The sequence below is a fragment of the Salvelinus sp. IW2-2015 genome, linkage group LG11 (genome assembly GCF_002910315.2).
Source record: "Salvelinus sp. IW2-2015 linkage group LG11, ASM291031v2, whole genome shotgun sequence".
NCBI classification, from domain to species: Eukaryota; Metazoa; Chordata; class Actinopteri; order Salmoniformes; family Salmonidae; genus Salvelinus; species Salvelinus sp. IW2-2015.
The window spans coordinates 31,399,780-31,417,793 of record NC_036851.1 but is presented as its reverse complement, the minus strand read 5'-3'; the positions used below and the strand labels follow the sequence as shown (position 1 = coordinate 31,417,793).

Below are 18,014 nucleotides of genomic sequence, written 5' to 3'. Positions count from 1 at the left end.
TAGAGTGTGCGGCTCTCCTTTATTTTCAAGTTTTCTACTCCGCTAGCCAGCACCTCGCCTTAATAGGTGTGCGTTTATTTTTCTTCTAGATTGTAGGGAAAGGGTATACCTAATCAGTTGCACAACAATGCATTCAACCGAAATATGTCTTCCCGGGGAAGCAGTTGTTGTTAACTGCCCGTGTATAGCAATGATCAACAACCAACTTGACAGAGCTTGAATATATTTTTTTAAGGATAATGGCCAAATATTGTACAATCCAGGTGTGCAAAAGTCTTAGAGACATACCCAGAAAGACTCACAGCTGTAATCACTGCCAAATGTGATTCTCAGGGGTGTGAATACTTATGTAAACGTGATATTTCTATATTTCATTTTCAATAAATCTGCAAAAGTTTCTAAAAACATGCTTTGACTTCATCATTGTGGGGTATTGTGTGTATAAGGGTGAAAATCTTTTGATTTCAGACTGTAACAACAAAACGTAGAATAAGTTAAGGAGTATGAATACTTTCCGAATACATTGTAGATTGTGTGAAAATAAAGGTTTGCTGCTGGATCCCCCATACATACCTCAGAAAATAAATTTAAGCACATGTATCACGGTATATGATGATTTGATTATCGCCCCCGACCCTAGGCTTACTGGCCACATGACGGTGCTGCTTTGATTTCTAAAAACTGCTGCATCTTGTGCTTGTCAAGGAAGCCACATAGCCATTCCCACTATCTTTTCCTTTAATGTATGGACTCCAAGACTACATTTAACAATCCAATCAAGAGGTGCAGTACAATGTTTGTAGTACAGTGCTTACCTCAGAACCGTCGGCCTCCGGAGCCCCCACCATAACCACCACTGGAGCCMCCACCATAMSCACCRYKSGRRCSYCCMCCATAACCACCACTGGAGCCCCCACCATAACCACCACTGGAGCCCCCACCATAACCACCACTGGAGCCCCCACCATAACCACCACTGGAGCCCCCACCATAACCACCACTGGAGCCCCCACCATAACCACCACTGGAGCCCCCACCATAACCACCACTGGAGCCCCCACCATAACCACCTGGAGAATAGGCCAGGCCTAACATAAACGCTCAACTCAAGGGACTAGCTACTAGAGAAAAGCCTCTATCTTCCTGCCATACAACACCAGGGACTTAGGTTCCGTTCTTTTAACTTCAAGGGAAAGTGTAGCGACATGGGACTTACCGCCACCACCATATGGGCCGCTGCTCCTGCCCCCTCCACTGCCATAGCTGCCACCTCCTTTCATTGGGCCGTAGCTGGATGACGACTGGATGTTGTAATTGCCAAATTCATTGTAATCTCCAGCGCCACCAACAGCTGTGCTGCTGCCGCCACCGCTAGCTCCATAGTTACCTGCAAGAGGACACAGATAAAAGGCATTTTACAATCCAAGCTATCCATTACATACAGCTAACCAGATTCAAAACTAAGTGATGGCACTTTTTATATGTGCAGTTCACCCTTGCGTGATTGACTTACTACCTATGTATTTACCACCACCGCTGCCTCTGTCATTGTTGTATCCTCCTCCACAGCTGCCACCCTGGTTGCCATAGCCGCCTCCGCCATAGCCCTGGTTGCCGCCACCATACCCACTGGGGCCTCCACCATAGCCGCCTAAGGAAACAAGTATAACAAGTTAAGCTTTTGGACAAACCGGCAAACATCCCCGGACAACGTTCCCCACATTCTAATTTAGAATATCTAGAAAAACTAGGCAGAGGAGCTCACCATTGCCTCCATAATTATTATATCCATCGTTATCACCATATCCTCCACCTCCTCTCCCTCCACCAAAACCACCTAGGGGGGTAATTAAAAAAAATATTTACTGGTGTCAGACTAACTTGAAACCACCTGCATTGCACCAGGGAATCCAACTAGTACATAAATACCCTGTGGAACAAGGCTGAATATGGTTAAAATGGTAATAAAAGCCCTCGAGTGCTCATATCTCTAGGGCTGGGAATTTCATGATACTATATTATCACAATACTTAGGGGCCGTTACGATATGTATTACGATTTTATATGCATTGCGATTCGATACTGCGATTTTATTGCAATTTGATGTTCCAAACATATTGCTCACTATATGTCTGCTGCAGAGACAAGAGAGAGTCATGAGAAAAATAGTTTGATCAGTCATGGAAATAAGTGCTGAAAACATGTTAGTTCACTATTTAAAAAGATGGACAACAAGCTATAGGATAAAAATTTAAAAAAAGAGTTTTGGCACAGGTACAGCCAACTAGCTAGCGTCAGCTAATTCTACCTACACACAGTACCAGTCAAAAGTTTGGACACGCCTACTCATTCAAGGGTTTCTTTATTTTTTACTATTTCCTACACTGTAGAAGAATAATAGTGAAGATATCAACAACTATGAACACATATGGAATCAGGTAATAACCAAAAAAGTGTTTAAATCAAAATATACTTTATATTTTAGTTTCTTCAAAGTAGCCACTCTTTGCACACTTTTGGCATTCTCTCAACCAGCTTCACCTGGAATGCTTTTCCAACAGTCTTGAAGGAGTTCCCACATATGCTGAGCATTTGTTGGCTGCTTTTCCTTCACTCTGTAGTCCAACTCATCCCAAACCATCTCAATTGGGTTGAGGTTGGGTGATTGTGGTCATCTGATGCAGCACTCCATCACTCTTCTTCTTGGTCAAATAAGCCTTACACAGCCTGGAGGTGTGTTAGGTCATTGTTCTGTTGAAAAACAAATGATAGTCCCACTACACGCAAACCAGATGGTGTATCGCTGCAGAATGCTGAACCCTCATAGCCTGGTTCCTCTCTAGGTTTCTTCCTAGGTTTTGGCCTTTCTAGGGAGTTTTTCCTAGCCACCGTGCTTCTACACCTGCATTGCTTGCTGTTTGGGGTTTTAGGCTGGGTTTCTGTACAGCACTTTGAGATATCAGCTGATGTAAGAAGGGCTATATAAATACATTTGATTTGTGGTAGCCATGCTGGTTAAGTGTGCCGTGAATTATAAATAAATCCCTGAGTGTCACCAGCAAAGCACCATCACACCACCTCCATTCTTCGCGGTGGGAACCACACATGCGGAGATCATCCGTTCACCTACTCTGCGTCTCACAAAGACATGGCGGTTGGAACCAATAATCTCAAATTTAGACTCAGACAAAGGACAGATTTCCCCCGGTCTAATGTCTATTGCTCATCTTTCTTGGCTCTTATTATTATTGGTGTCCTTTAGTAGTGGTTTCTTTGCAGCAATTCGACCATAAAGGCCTGATTCACAGTCTCCACTGAACAGTTTATGTTAAGATGTGTCTGTTACTTGAACTCTTAAGTATTTATTTGGGCTGCAATCTGAGGTGCAGTTAACTCTAATGAACTTATGCTCTGCAGCAGAGGTAACTCTGGGTCTTCCATTCCTGTGGCGGTCCTCATGAGAGCCAGCGTCATCATAGCACTTGATGGTTTAGGAGACTGCACTTGAAGAAATATTCCAGAATGACTGACCTTCATGTCTTGAAGTAATGATGGACTGTTGTTTCTCTTTGCTTATTTGAGCTGTTCTTGCCATAATATGGAATTGGTCTTTTACCAAATAGGGTTATCTTCTGTATACCACCCCTACCTTGTCACAACAACTGATTGGCTCAAATGCATTAAGGAAAGAAATTCCACAAATTAACTTTTAACAAGGCTCACCTGTTAATTGAAATGCATTCCAGGTGACTACCTCATGAAGCTGGTTAAGAGAATGCCAAGAGTGTACAAAGCTGTCAAGGCAAAGGGTGGCTACTTTGAAGACTCAAATATATTTTGATTTGTTTAACACTTTTTGGTTACTACATGATTCCATATGTGTTATTTCAAAGTTTTGATGTCTTCACTATTATTCTACAATGTAGAAAATAGTACAAATAAAGAAAAACGCTGGAATGAGTAGGTGTGTCCAAACTTTTGACTGGTACTGTATACACACATACTTATTTTTACAAATCAATACTTGTAGACAAAGTAGCACTATAATATGGTCCCAAATATTTTTGCGATATGTAACTGTATCGATCCCCCCTCTCATCATTATATACCTCCATATCCGTCACCTCTGCCAAAGTGTCCACCTCTTGGCCCTGAAAGACAGGCATCAAACAGGTCAGTCACTTTCTCAAAGTCATGTTTAAAGCTTCAGTTGTTGCTAAGAAGCAAGAGTTGGCAAAATAACTTTGGTCTGTAACTTCTCCAATTCCTACCTGATCGGTTCATTTCTTCCTTTGACAAAGCCTTCCTCACGTCACAGTTGTGATCATTCACCGTATGATACTTCTGGACTGCAAAGGGAGAAAATAGATTGTTAAAAACATATCAGTAAATTACTTGAACTGGGAAAAAAAGAAACATCTAAAAACCGTTGGGGTTTGGCCTGAGTAGTGTCACGACTTCGACCGAGGCAGGCTCTCCTTCCCGTTCGGGTGGCGTTCGGCGGTCGTCGTCACCGGCCTATTAGCTGCCACTGATCCTTTTCTCCCCCTCCCTATGTGTTTATTGGGCGCACCTGTTTTGTATGAGGGTTAATTAGTTGGGCTTATTTAATCAGCCGGCATACACGTTTCTTTGTGCGGGATTGTTTGTTTGTAAGTGGTGGTGTTTGTTTCGTGCATCGTGTTTGCTGTACTGCTTTCGTATTCCCCGTGTCTGGGGTTGTTTAAGTGATCACCCAGTGGTTTAGTTGGGTGGCCTAGTTTTCTACATGTTCATTAAAGAACATTTGGTTATTGCACCTGCTGTTGCCTGCGCTTGACTTCCACTCCGACACCCAGGCCTTACAAGTAGGCAGTCATTGTAAATAAGAATTTGTTCTTAACTGACTTGCCTATTTAAATAAAGGTTAGAATAAAAATGAATAAAATTTTAAAAAACACAGCAGCTTTTCTGTACCAATGGTGTTGAGTTACTGACAATCCTATCGACTGAATCGTGATCATCAAATATAACAAAGGCAAATCCCCTCTTCTTCCCACTGGTTATATCAGTCATGATGTCGATGACTTCAATCTTGCCAAATTGATTAAAGTAGTCCCTAAGATGGTGCTCCTCTGTGTCCTCCTTGATTCCACCCACAAAGATCTTCTTCACCGTTGTGCGAGCACCTGGCCTAGAGGAATCCTGTCCAACACACTTCACTTCAATCACTTCAAAGACAATCAGAAGATCCTCAAAAAGGAAATTTCACCACTGTTCAACTTCATATTAAATCACCAGCACCACCCCAACATACAGTGGGGAGAACAAGTATTTGATACACTGACGATTTTGCAGGTTTTCCTACTTACAAAGCATGTAGAGGTCTGTAATTTTTCTCATAGGTACACTTCAACTGCGAGAGACGGAATCTAAAACAAAAATCCAGAAAATCACATTGTATGATTTTTAAGTAATTAATTTGCATTTTATTGCATGACATAAGTATTTGATCACCTACCAACCAGTAAGAATTCCGGCTCTCACAGACCTGTTAGTTTTTCTTTAAGAAGCCCTCCTGTTCTCCACTCATTACCTGTACCTGTGGTGAGAAGGCAACAACTGTTGGCGCAATTATAAGAAAATGGAAGAAGTTCAGATGACGGTCAATCACCCTCGGTCTGGGGCTCCATGCAAGATCTCACCTCGTGGGGCATCAATGATCATGAGGAAGGTGAGGGATCAGCCCAGAACTACACGGCAGGACCTGGTCAATGACCTGAAGAGAGCTGGGACCACAGTCTCAAAGAAAACCATTAGTAACACACTACGCCGTCATGGATTAAAATCCTGCCAGCACGCAAGGTCCACTCTGCTCAAGCCAGCGCATGTCCAGGCCCGTCTGAAGTTTGCCAATGACCATCTGGATGATCCAGAGGAGGAATGGGAGAAGGTCATGTGGTCTGATGAGACAAAAATAGAGCTTTTTGGTCTAAACTCCACTCGCCGTGTTTGGAGGAAGAAGAAGGATGAGTACAACCCCAAGAACCACATCCCAACCGTGAAGCATGGGAGTGAAATCATATCTTGGGGATGTTTTCTTCAAAGGGGACAGGACGACTGCACCGTATTGAGGGGAGGATGGATGGGGCCATGTATGGCGAGATCTTGGCCAACAACCCTCTTCCCTCAGTAAGAGCATTGAAGATGGGTTGTGGCTGGGTCTTCCAGCATGACAACGACCCGAAACACACAGCCAGGGCAACTAAGGAGTGGCTCCGTAAGAAGCATCTCAAGGTCCTGGAGTGGCCTAGCCAGTCTCCAGACCTGAACCCAATAAAAAATCTTTGGAGGGAGCTGAAAGTCCGTATTGCCCAGCGACAGCCCCGAAACCTGAAGGATCTGGAGAAGGAATTCACATGTATCAGCGAGGGTCGGGATATCACTGCTGCAGTGTGTGCAAACCTGGTCAAGAACTACAGGAAACGTATGATCTCTGTAATTGCAAACAAAGGTTTCTGTACCAAATATTAAGTTCTGCTTTTCTGATGTATCAAATACTTATTTCATGCAATAAAATGCAAATGAATTACTTAAAAATCATACAATGTGATTTTCTGGATTTTTGTTTTAGATTCCGTCTCTCACAGTTGAAGTGTACCTATGATAAAAATTACAGACCTCTACATGCTGTGTAAGTAGGAAAACCTGCAAAATCGTTAGTGTGTCAAATACTTGTTCTCCCCACTGTATATGAAAACAGATGGTTTCTATGTTTTGTAGTCACATCAGACATAGCTTACCTCTCTGGACACCGCTCTCTTGGGCTCCACTTGTCGGCCGTCAACCTTGTGAGGACGAGCCTCCATTGATGCATCAACTTCATCCACTGAGCTGTATGTGAAAACCAAAGCCCCTTGATCTCTTTGTGACTGGATTTTTCATCAACTGAGGAATGAATTGGCACTGTTAATTTGCTGATACAATTAGGAAAGCCAAAAGACCCTAATATTATGAAAAACGTATACTCAGCACACAATCTGAGAGGGATCCCCATCGTTCAAAATAGTTCCTCAAACTCTCGTCGGTGGTCTCGAAACTCAGCCCACCAATGAAGAGTTGCGGAGCTGCTCCGGCTCACGGGGCTACTGAAATTAATAATAGCAGGGAAACAAAATGTGTTAGAAGCAAATGGGTATAATTAGCTACTACCCATTGCAGGCCAGGTCTCCACTGACCGATAATGGCTATAGATAGCACATCTTCAATATAGCTATATGTTACTACAACCGCCAGAAATGGTCTACTGTACCGTTAAAATGCATTTAACGCAAATATCTTAGTGAGCTCTTTAAAGTCAGCGACACAAGCTTAAGAAGTTCTCACAAGAGCGCTAGCTAGTTAACGTTAGTTAGCCAGCCAATCTTGCTAGCGCCCTCGACTAACTAACGTTAGTACTTCTAGTTTAGCCGGCTAGCTAATGGCAACTGTACATTTGATGTATGCCCCATTAAAATGTAGTTGTAATTGTGAAGAAATGGGGTAATGACCTTACAAAAATCTCTTCATAATAAGTTGTTAAAATATTGATGATTCGCTAAATAACAATTCATACAGACCTTTACGCCTGCAGCACTAGCTAATGTTAGCTAGCCAGAGGTCTAAATGGCCTGCTGTCATGTTCAGGTAGCTAGCTAGGTAACTAATACTGCGTCGCATACAAATAACACATTGTCTTGTTTTGCACACTTTGTACAAAATAATAAAATGCAGTACTACAGGATATTTCTTAACGTAGCTCTTTATTAGCTAGCTATAACTGGCATGTTCACGTATCGCCAACCAGGATCAAACTGACCATCACCTAACCATTTGGGTGGTCTTAACCAATCATAGCACAGTATGATATGGCGGTAAAATGCATCCAATTATAATTCAGTATGTTTACACATATGAATATTACACACATGACAAAGGCTAACGTTACAACCTAACACGTTAATTAACTAGCTAGCTAACACTGAATAGTATCCAATAAATACAAACGTAGATACCTCCTTCAACATGTTTTTATGGTTCAGCCGTAGCGTGGATAAAACCGAACAACTTTATGCGCGAGCGCGTGCAAAGCTAGAACGACAACTGCATTGCTTTTTGCGTGATAGGAATCAACAACCTAGTGATCTTCTTCTTCGATTATGTTCCGGTCAGCCTCAGAGAACAACATTGACTCGGTGAATGCGTTTACTAAGAAGTGCATTGGAGATGTTGTACCCACTGTAACTATTAAAACCTACCCTAACCAGAGACCGTGGACGGATGGCGGCATTCGCTCAAAACTGAAAGCGCTAAACACCACATTTAACCATGGAAAGAGGTCTGAAAATATGGCTGAATTTGAACAGTGTAGTCATTCCCTCCGCAAGGCAATCAAACAAGCAAAATGCCGGTACAGGGACAAGGTGGAGTCGCAATTCAATGGCTCAGACACAAGATGTATGTGGCAGGGTCGACAGGAAATCACGGAGTACAAAAACAAAAACAGCCACGTCACGGACACCGACGTCACGCTTCCAGACAAACTAAACACCTTCTTTGCCCGCTTCAAGGATAATACAGTGCCACTGTCGCGGCTCGCTAACAAAGACTACGTCCCCCCTCTCCTTCTCCGTGGCTGACGTTGCTGACTTACTTCTGCAATCATGACCCTCTTCAGTTTTCATACCGCCAAAACAGGTTCACAGATAACGCAATCGCCATCACACTGCACACTGCCCTATCCCATCTGGACAAAAAGAATACCTATGTAAGAATGCTGTTCATTGACTACAGCTCAGCATTCAACACCATAGTACCCTCCAAGCTCATCATCAAGCTGGAGGCCCTGGGTCCCCGCCCTGTGCAACTGGGTCCTGGACTTTCTGACCGGCCGTCCCCAGGTGGTGAAGGTAGGAAACAACTTCTCTACTTCGCTGACCCTCAACACTGGAGCCCCACAAGGGTGTGTGCTCAGCCCTCTCCTGTACTCCCTGTTCACCCACAACTGCGTGGCCATGCACGCCTCCAAATCAATCATCAAGTTTGGAGATGACACAACAGTAGTGGACCTGATCACCAACAACGACGAGACAGCCTACAGGGAGGAGTTGAGGGCACGGTGTCAGGATAACAACCTCTCACTCAACGTCAACAAAACAAAGGAGATGATCGTGGACTTCAGGAAACAGCAGAGGGAGCACCCCCCTATCCACATCGAAGGGACAGCAGTGAAAATTTTAAGTTCCTGGGCGTACACATCACAGACAAACTGAAATGGTCCACCCACATAGATAGTGTGGTGAAGAAGGCACAACAGCGCCTCTTCAACCTCATGAGGCTGAAGAAATTTGGCTTGTCACCCAAAACCCTGACAAACTTTTACAGATGCACAATCGAGAGCATCCTGTCGGGCTGTATCACAGCCTGGTATGGCAACTGCACTGCTCTCAACCGCAAGGCTCTCCAGAGGGTGGTGCGGTCTGCACAACGCATCACTGGGGGCACACTACCTGCCCTCCATGACACCTACAGCACCCGATGTCACAGGAAGGCCAGAATGATCATCAAGGACAACAATCACCCGAGCCACTGCCTGTTCACCCCGCTATCATCCAGAAGGCGAGGTCAGTACAGGTGCATCAAAGCTGGGATCGAGAGATTGAAAAACAGCTTCTATCTCAAGGCCATCAGACTGTTAAACAGCAATCACTAACTCAGAGAGGCTGCTGCCTACATTGAGACCCAATCACTGGACACTTTAATAAATTGATCACTAGTCACTTTAAACAATGCCACTTTACATAATGCCACTTTAATATTGTTTACATATCTTAGATTACTCATATCACATGTATATACTGTATTATATACCATCTACTGCACCTTGCCTATGCCACTCGGCCATCGCTCATCCATATACTTATGTACATATTCTCATTCACCCCTTTAGATTTGTGTGTATTAGGTACTTGTTGGGGAATTGTTAGATTTACTTGTTATATATTACTGCACTGTTGGAACTAGAAGCAGAAGCATTTTGCATTAACATCTGCTAACCATGTGTATGTGACCAATAAAATTTGATTTGAAAGGGGAGGTTAAGTTGGCCACAGACAATCGTCCTGAGATCGACTTAAGTCTGTCATGGTATTTTATTCCGTTTTAGCCCCTGCTGTCATATCAGCAAAAAAACAAAAACAATTTTTGGTTATTGATACACACCTTTTATAGGGTTAGGATTCCCACACGGCCATATTTCCATAGATTAGGGCCTAATTTATTTATTTAAATTGACTGATTTCCTTTATGAACTGTAACTTAGTAAAATCTTTTCATTTGTTGCAATTTGTGTTTATATTTTAGTTCAGTTTTAGAACCGTACCTCAATTGAGAATTGATTCCCGTTTTGATTCACTTTTTGGCTTACAGAGCTCAGTCTCTGGACCAAGGAGTAACGCTGGGTTCCTTTAGTCCAATATTGGGCTAGTCATTTTGTATTTCTAAAATATCAAATTTCAGTTTGTGACAAAACAAACAATTATAGTTTAGAGAGTCATTGTACTATCTAAACAGCTGTGAAATATATTTTCCATAACCAAAAATATTGTATTTTCAGCTGTTTGAAGCTGGTGTACAAAACCAAAAGTAAAAGGCTCAAAAACAAACCTTCAGAAAGGGAAGCATAGAAATACCGCACATAGAACATTTATTAAGCTGCAGCTGGCCCAAAACAGAACAGTATGCTTTGCTCTTCATTGTAATCAGAGGGCTGATATAAATACTATGCATGCCAGTCTCTCTTGGCTAAGAGTTGAGGAGAGACTGACTGGATCACATCTTCTTTTTATAAGAAACATTAATGTGTTGAAAATCCCAAATTGTTTGCATAGTCAATTTACACACAGCTCTGACACACACACACTTATCCCACCAGACATGCCACCAGGGGTCTTTTCATAGTCCCCAAATGCAGAACAAATTCAAGAAAGTGTACAGTATTATATAGAGCCCTTATTGCATGGAAATTCCTTCCATCTCATATTGCTCAAATAAACAGCAAACCTGAATTCAAAAAACAGATAAAGCAACACCTCACGGCACAACGCCTCTCCCCTATTTGACCTAGATAGTTTGTGTGTATGCATTGATATGTAGGCTATGTGTGCCTTTAATTTTTTTAATGTAGTTCTGTCCTTGAGCTCTTCTTGTTAATTGATGTTCTGTATTATGTCATATGTTTCATATTTTGTGTGGACCCCAGGAAGAGTAGCTGCTGCTTGTGCAACAGCTAATGGGGATCCTAATAACCCCCCCCCCCAAAAAAATATACTGCTTCTTAAACTTGCCTTCAATCAGAATGACAGATCTATAACATTTCTATGTGACTTTGGTCATGCCACACAAAAAGTTACATATAGCAACTTTAATAGCCGGGCAATGGCACACATTTCAGCAAACAAATGCCCATTTCAAATAAAGCCTGGACAGATTTCATTCGAATATTCTAAAATCCACATGAAAACAAAATGTACATTTTGCCAACAGAGATGTTTCCATCAATTTGACTTGTTGCACATAAAAATACCTTTTGCAGTTAAATTCCCATGTACATAATAAAAAGTAAAAGTTAATGAGTTTCCATCGCATTTTCAGCTCTGCTGATGGTTGCTGCAAGACCGCTGGTACTCTTCCTGGGGTCCAGCAAAATTTAAGGCAGTTATATACAAAAAAAGAAATATTACAATACATTTCACAACACATTAGTGTGTGCCCTAAGGCCACTACTCTACTACCACATACTGTATCTACAACACAAAATCCATGTGTACGTGTGTGTATAGTCCATATGTTATCGTGTGCATGTGTCTGTCTGTTCATAGTCCCCGCTGTTCCATTATCAAAGTGTATTTTGATAATTTTTTCTAATTTGATTTTACTGCTTGCATGAGTTACTTGATGTGGAATAGAGTTCCATGCAGTCATGGTTCTATGTAGTACTGTGCGCCTCCCATAGACTGTTCTGGACTGTGAAGGGACCTCTGGTGGCATGTCTTGTGGAGTATGCATGGGTGTCTGAGCTGTTTGCTAATAGTTTAAACAGACAGCTCGGTACATTCAACGTGTCAATACTTCTCAGCCTGGAGATTATAATTTTTTTTGTATTTTACCCCCTTTTTCTCCTCAATTTCAATCTTGTCTCATCGCTGCAACTCCCCAAAGTGTGGCGAAGGTCGAGTTATGCATCCCTTCGAAACATGACCCGCCAAGTGCGCTTCTTAACACCCATATAACATTTCAGGTAAGACCCAAATACAGACTGTGTTGAAGTAACAGTGTTTATTACAGCAACAGGTGCAGGCAAATGACAGGTCAAGGCAGGCAGGGGTTGATAATCCAGAGTAGGGGCAAAGGTACAGGACGGCAGGCAGGCTCAGGGGCAGGCAGAGTAGTCAGGCAGGTGGGCTCAGAGTCCGGACAGGCAAGGGTCAAACCCAGGAGGGTGAGAAAAGAGAGACTGGGAAAAAGCAGGAGCTGAGAAAAACGCTGGTTGATTTGACAAACAAGACGAACTGGCAACAGACAAACAGAAAACACAGGTATAAATACACAGGGGATAATGGGGAAGGTGAAACAGATCAGGGCGTGACAACCTGCCCGGTTAACCCGGAAGCCAGCCGCACAAATGTGTCAGAGGAAAGACCGTTCACCTGACAACCGAGGTCAGCTGCAGGCGCCCGGCCCGCCACAAGAAGTCGCTAGAGCGTGATGAGCCAAGAAAAGCCCCCCCGGCCAAACCCTCCCCTAACCTGGATGACGCTGGGCCAATTGTGCGCCACCCTCCCGATCACGGCTGGTTGTGATACAGCCCGGGATCGAACCCGGGTCTGTAGTGACAGCCTCTAGCACTGTGATGCAGTGCCTTAGACCACTGCGCCACTCTGGAGGCCTAACATGCATATTATTGACGTTAGCTCTCCGTGTACATTTAAGGGCCAGCCGTTCTGCACTGTTCTGGGCCAATTGTAATGTTCCTAAGTCCCTCTTTGTGGCACCTAACCACACAACTGGACAGTAGTCCAGGTGCGACAAAACTAGGGTCTGTAGGACCTGCCTTGTTGATAGCGTTGTGAAGAAGGCAGAGCAACGCTTTATTATGGACACACCCCATTTTAGCCACCGTTGCATCAATATGTTTTGACCATGACAGTTTACAGTCCAGGGTTACTCCAAGCAGTTTGGTCACCTCAATTTGCTCAATTTCCACATTATTCATTACAAGATTTAGTTGATATTTAGGGTTTACTGAATGATTTGTCCCAAATACAATGCTTTTTAGTAAATTTTTTWAAATTGAGGACTAACTTATTCCTTGCCACCCATTCTGAAACTGACTGAAGGTCTTTGTTAAGTGTTGCAGTGATTTCACTTGCTGTGGTAGCTGACATGTAGTAGTGTTAAGTCATCACCATACATAGAGACATATAAAATCAAATCTTCTACACTAACTTTACGGAATTCAAAATTACAGTGCTTGTCTTTCATAATTTGGTCAGTTATGCATGGTTAGGTTCAGAATTTGTTGTTGGCATGTCATGCCTAAATTTGCTAAATTCTTACTAATAAAAAAATAGTTAAAGTAGTTGTCAATATCAGTGGGTTTTGTGATTAATGAGCCATCTGATTCAATAAATGATGGAGACGCGTTTGCCTTTTTGGCCAACATTTAATTTAAGCTTCTCCAAAGCTTTTTACTGTCATTCATTATATAATTTATCTTTGTTTCATAGTACAGTTTCTTCTTATTTTTCTTCAGTTTAGTCATGATTTCTCAATTTACAGTATGTTTGCCAATTGGCTGTGCAGCCAGACTTATTTGCCATTCCTTTTGCTTCATCCCTCTCAACCATACAATTTTTAAATTCCTCATCAATCCACTGGGATTTAACGGTTTTTAATAATTGTCTTATTGGTTGCATGCTTATTAGTAATTGGAATAAGGAATTTCATAAATGTTCCAACCTATGTGTTGTAACATTGTGTTGTGATAATTGCGTTGTTTCCTCTATAACCTGTTACTTCATATGCCTTGCCACCGTGATAGGCCTAAGGCCAAGTAAATAAGAAGACACAGTGGCAGAATAAATTCAACGTCTGTCCAGTGAAGTCCACAAAACATATTGCATGTAACAAACAGTTACATGACCTACAGCATTGTCAAGCAAGTTAATGTGTCCGACATTTTCGGACTACTTGTAACGGTTCTCGTGGGCTGAAGGAAGAGTGGACCAAGGTGCAACGTTTAAAGTGTTCATGATTTAATCAACAACAAAAAACGAAATGAACAAAAACAACAAACAGGAGAACGAAAGCGAAACAGTTCTGTCTGGTGCAGACACAAAACAGAAAACAACTACCCACAAAACACAGGTGGGAAAAGGCTACCTAAGTATGGTTCTCAATCAGAAACAACGATAGACAGCTGCCTCTCATTGAGAACCACACCCTGCCATACACATAGAAATAGAAAACATAGAACAAAAACATAGAATGCCCACCACAACTCACGCCCTGACCAACCAAAATAGAGACATAAAAAGGATCTCTAAGGTCAGGGCATGACAGTACCCCCCCCCAAAGGTGCGGACTCCGGCCGCAAAACCTAAACCTATAGGGGAGGGTCTGGGTGAAACACTACAGTGAATACTATAGTATTTAAACCATGGTATACTATTTAAACAGAGTACAGGCTTAACTGAATGACACCAGAGACAGAACACAATATAGAATTTTATTGAATAGTTTAGGGTAGGCCTCGATGCTGATGACAGGTGGACCTGCCCAGTTGGGTGTAGGGCTGGGGAGGTGGAAAGTTGTTGGAAGACTGTAGCTGCAAAACAGCAAGTGGGATACACAAGGTTTGAATTGACATATTAATACCCTTAGATTCATTCTATTGATAGTTCTTTGTATATATCCATAAAAATGATGCTGATTCGTGATTTTGACTGGCCTGTCTGTCTCATACCGACTCCCGACACATTCATTACTATGGGACAGCTGGAGATCGAATTTGAATATTGAAACAATGTTGCAAATGTCAGAGACATACAACAAGGTTTATACAAATCTCTGCTGTTGAAAACTAAATGTTAGTCTAAAAGAAATGTGAGATAATGTCTCGATTTTCTTTTATAGTGGAAATCAAGTTTATAAATTGCCTGGCTGGGCTGATGAGACATTGGATTGCGCAGTCAGATGGAACAGAGTAAATGGGCATTTTAACTTCATAGATTTAGCCGGTGTTGTGGAATAGACACCGACTGGGGTGTCTATTCCACAAGTGCAAGTGCTGGTTAAGTGTTTTTTTGGGGGGGGGGGGGGGGGGGGGGGGGGGTTGAGGTGAGGTGAGGAGGATTATTTAAGATACTGTTTGAAGAGGTAGGGTTTCAGATGTTTTCGGAAGATGAGTAGGGACTCTGCTGTCCTAGCTTCAGGGGGATGCTGGTTTCACCATTGGGGTACCAGGACAGAGAGGAGCTTGGACTGGGCTGAGCGGGAGTTGCCCTCCCATGGGGTGGGAGCCAAGAGACCTGAGGTGGCAGAACGGAGTGCTCAGGTTGGGGTGAAGGGTTTGAGCATAGCCTGAAGGTGGGGAGGGGCAGTTCCTCTTGCTGTTCCATAGGTAAGCACCATGGTCTTGTAGGGGATGCAAGCTTCAACTGGAAGCCAGTGGAGTGTGCGGAGGAGCGGGTTGACATGAGAGAACTTGGGAAGGTTGAAAACCAGGAGTGCTGCTGCGTTCTGGATAAGTTACAAGGGTTTGATGGCACAAGCAGGGAGCCCAGCCAACAGCGAGTTGCAGTAGTCCAGATCGGAGAGGACAAATGCCTGGATTAGGACCTGCGCCACTTCCTGTGTGAGGTAGGGTCGTACTCTAAGGATGTTGTAGAGCATGAACCTGCAGGGGCGGGTCACTGCTTTGATGTTTAGAGAATGACAGGGTTACACCAAGGTTCTTTGCGCTCTGGGAGGGCGACACTGTGGAGTTGTCAACTGTGATGGAGAGGTCTTGGAGCGGGCAGGCCTTTCCCGGGAGGAAGAGCAGTTCTGTCTTGTTGAGCTTGAGGTGGTGGGCCGACATCCAAGTTGAGATATCTGCCAGGCATGCAGAGATGCATGTTGCAACCTGGGTGTCAGAAGGGAGAAGGAGAAAAGTAGTTGAGTGTCATCCGCATAGCAATGATAGGAGAGACCATGTGAGGATATGACAGAGCCGAGTGACTTGGTGTATAGAGAAAAGAGGAGAGGGCCTAGAACCGAGCCCTGGGGGACACCAATAGTGAGAGTACGTGGGGCAGACACAGATCCTCTCCACGGCACCTGAAAGGAACGGCCTGCCAGGTAGGATTCAATCCAAGAGTGTGCATAGGATGAGAACAGAGGAGAGAGTGTCAGCTTTGGCAGTGCGGAGAGCCTCTGTGACACAGAGAAGAGCAGTCTCAGTTGAGTGACACGTCTTGAAGCCTGACTGGTTAGGGTCAAAAAGATTGTTCTGAGAGATGTTGAGAAAGTTGATCAGAGACAGCACACTCAAGTGTTTTGGAAATAAAATAAAGAAGGGATACAGGTCTATAGTTTTTGACATCAGATGAGTCGAGTGTTTCTTGAGCAGGGGAGCAACTCGGGCCATTTTGAAGTCAGAGGGGACGCAGCAAGTGGTCAGGGATGAGTTGATGAGGGAAGTGAGGAATGGGAGAAGGTCTCCAGAGATGGTCTGGAGAAGGGAGGAGGGGATGGGGTCAAGCGGGCAGGTTCCCGGGCGGCCAGACCTCACTAGTTGCAGGAAGTCATCTGGAGAGAGAGGGGAGAAAGAGGTCAAGGCATAGGGTAGTTCTGTGTGAGTGAGACCAGTGGACTCAATAGGCTGAGTGAATGAGTAGCGGATGTCATCAACCTTTTTTCAAAGTGGTTGACAAATTCGTCAGCAGAGAGGGAGGAGGGAGGGGTGGAGGATTAAGGAGGGAGGAGAATGTGGAAAAGAGTTTCCTAGGGTTAGGCAGAAGCTTGAAAATTTAGAGTGATAGATAGTGGCTTTAGCAGCAGATACAGAGGAAGAGGAGGGAGTGAAAGGATGATAGTTCCTCCGGAAGTTTAGTTCCCCTCCATTTTCGCTCAGCTGCCCGTAGCCCTGTTCTGTAAGCTTGCAATGAGTCACTCAGCCACGGAGCAGGAAGGGAGGGCCGAGCCGGCCGGGAGGAAAGGGGACAGTGCGAGTCATAGGATGCGGAAAGAGAGGAGAGTAGGGTCGAAGAGGCAGAATCAGGAGACAGAAAGGAGAAGGATTTAGCAGAAGGGAGAGATGATAGTATAGAAGAGGAGAGAGTAGGAGAGTGAAAGCAAATATTGCGAAGGCATCTGGGTAGGGGCTGAGTGGTTAGGGTTGGAGGAAAGGGAGACAGAAAAAGAAACAAAGTAATGATCAGAGACCTGGAGAAGGGTTGCAGTGAGATTAGTAGGCGAGTGGCCTCTAGTAAAGATGAGGTCAAGTGTATTGCCTGCCTTGTGAGTTGGAGGGGATTGGGAAATGGTGAGGTCAAAAGAGGCAAGGAGGGGAAAGAGAGAGTTGGAAAGAAATTAATCGAAGGAAGAATCGAAGGCAGACTTTGGGAGTTATGAGTTTCCTAGATGAATGAAAGTGACGATCCATTCAGACCAGCCTTAATTATTGAACTTTCATAACTTCATAGTATTTTTTCATGTGGAAATCTATAGTCTTGATCAACAAGCTAACTTAATAAAGGGCAACAAGGAAACAAAGGAGAAAGAAGATACAACAGGCTAAGTTGACTTCGCATGAGAAACTGTTTGACAACTATGGCCAGTTTGGTGGCTATCAGGCTCACTCATTGAATTACCACAGAGCTCAGCTATTATTGAGAGTCCAGGCTTCTGATTGACTCGACCGCCTCTGCCTCTCTCTTTATCTTTCTGTCTCT

The 18,014-nt window shown here is 43.6% G+C and overlaps 1 pseudogene; it reads right to left on the bottom strand.

Annotated features, from left to right (window-relative positions):
- Positions 1-816: 816 nt before the first annotated feature.
- Positions 817-15,058, bottom strand: LOC111970680 (heterogeneous nuclear ribonucleoprotein A1-like; annotated as a pseudogene).
- Positions 15,059-18,014: the final 2,956 nt, after the last annotated feature.